General features: G+C 39.0%; 1 non-coding gene across 1 annotated transcript; it reads right to left on the bottom strand.

The window, feature by feature from the left end:
* Positions 1-1,591: 1,591 nt before the first annotated feature.
* Positions 1,592-1,698, bottom strand: LOC141687926 (small nucleolar RNA R71). The gene has a single exon (XR_012561404.1). It is a non-coding gene; the product is annotated as a small nucleolar RNA R71 (small nucleolar RNA).
* Between the last annotated feature and the right edge of the window lie 342 nt (positions 1,699-2,040).

Below are 2,040 nucleotides of genomic sequence, written 5' to 3'. Positions count from 1 at the left end.
ATATTCTTGTGATTCTTGTTTCGTTGTAACGTTGGATGCTAGTTTTCTTGCTTTGACTTATTTACTCTTGTGACGTACTCTGTTTTAATATAATTAGTTTAGTTGTTATTTTCTTGTGTTCGTTTATCATGATTTCATATGAACCCATGATGGCGATAAGTTCTATTATGGGCTAATCGTGATCATGGGGTTGCAACGGATTTATTATGGAATTCTTTAGTTAATTGTTTAATACTTTAGTGTGTGATGATTGCATGATATCTAGTATTGGTTGTGCGTATTCGTCTTATGTGCGTCGCGAACATATAAGATAGGGTGTTAATCTCTTGTGAAGCGACAGTGGATCTTGAGATTTAGAACTTGCCATGCTAGCATAGGTTCATGTACGTTGTGCATGATTAGTGGGTAACTCTAACAGTTTTATTTGCCCTATGTAATCAAAAGGAATAACTTGTGCTTAAATCGTTGTGTTGTCAATTTCTGTAGACATATAGGAACTCAACATAATTGATGACTATTCAATTTCTATCTTAATTGTGGATGTTTGGTAGAATGGTATTAGTACAATGAAAGTTGGCTTTTATCAGTTTTGTGTTATTCGATTAATATCATCACTGTCACATGCTAAAGGTAATATCTATGGCTATAGAAGGAAGTAATAATGAAGTTGTGATCTCATGAGTGTTTTATTATTGATAAATTGTAGTGTTAGTTAAGTGGTTAATTAAGTAGTTAATTATAGTTAATATTTAATCAACAATTTTAAGTGTTACTATCTTAACATTGAGAAGTAATCATACATTGGTGAGTGAGTTAAATTAGACAATAACTTAGTCTGAGTCTCTGAGGGAATGAACTAGAAAGTATTCTATATTACTTGCGAACGCGTATACTTGCGTGAATATTAGTGCGTGATTTCGCCCTAACAAGTTTTTGGCGCCGCTGCCGGGGACTCGGCGTATTTGTTTAGTTTATGTACTTACCATCATTGGTCTTAGGACTCAGTGATTATGACGTAGTAGTTAATTACTCTTTTCGGTTGTGTTTCAGGTACTTTAGTGCGTTTATGCAAACTCGTTCTCGTGCTCGCAAGAGGACCTTAGATACAGCTGAGGAGAAAGACGAAGTTCTTGATACACCGGAGAAGTTAGATTTTGAGGATTCGGATTCAGGAACTGAGCAGAAAGAACCAGTAAACATGGGAGATCATATTGTTCAAGCTGATCCAGCTCTTATGGATTTTTCTCGGCCTAAAATTGATGACATTCAGTCAAGCATCCTTCATCCGGCTATTCAAGCTAACACCTTTGAAATCAAGCCGGGCACTATACAGATGGTGCAGAATTCTGTTTCTTTTGGAGGAGCGGCAACTGAAGACCCCAACATGCACATAAGGAATTTTGTCGAGATCTGCAGCACTTTTAAGTATAATGGCGTGACTGATGAGGCTATCAAGTTGAGGCTTTTCCCATTCTCACTGAGGGATAAGGCTAAAGACTGGTTACATTCTGAACCAGCTGGGTCAATCACTACGTGGCAAGATCTTGTGCAAAAGTTTCTGGTGAAGTTTTATCCAATGGCAAAGACTGCTGCTATGAGGAGTGCTCTCACTCAGTTTGCGCAGCAACCTACAGAATCTATGTGCGAGGCTTGGGAACGCTACAAGGAAATGTTGAGAAAATGTCCACATCATGGAATGCCGGATTGGATGGTAATCACTGGTTTTTATAATGGTTTGGGGGCTCAATCTCGGCCCATGCTCGATGCAGCAGGTGGAGGCGCCTTATGGGCTAAAAGCTATACTGAGGCGTACAATCTTATTGAGACGATGGCTGCAAATGAGCATCAAAACCCAACTCAGAGGATGACATCAGGCAAGGTAGCAGGTATTCTGGAAGTTGATGGAGTTAATCAAATAGCTATGGTTTGTGAGCTTTATGCAGGTTCTCATGCTACGGATCAGTGTTCTCTTGTCAACGAATCTGTTCAGTATGTGAATAATTATCAGCGACAACAGCAGCCTGTGCCAGCGACCTATCA

The sequence above is a fragment of the Apium graveolens genome, chromosome 9, assembly GCF_009905375.1.
Source record: "Apium graveolens cultivar Ventura chromosome 9, ASM990537v1, whole genome shotgun sequence".
Taxonomy (NCBI): domain Eukaryota; kingdom Viridiplantae; phylum Streptophyta; class Magnoliopsida; order Apiales; family Apiaceae; genus Apium; species Apium graveolens.
Note: the sequence above shows the minus strand (reverse complement) of the source record. Positions and strands in the feature narration are given on the sequence as shown.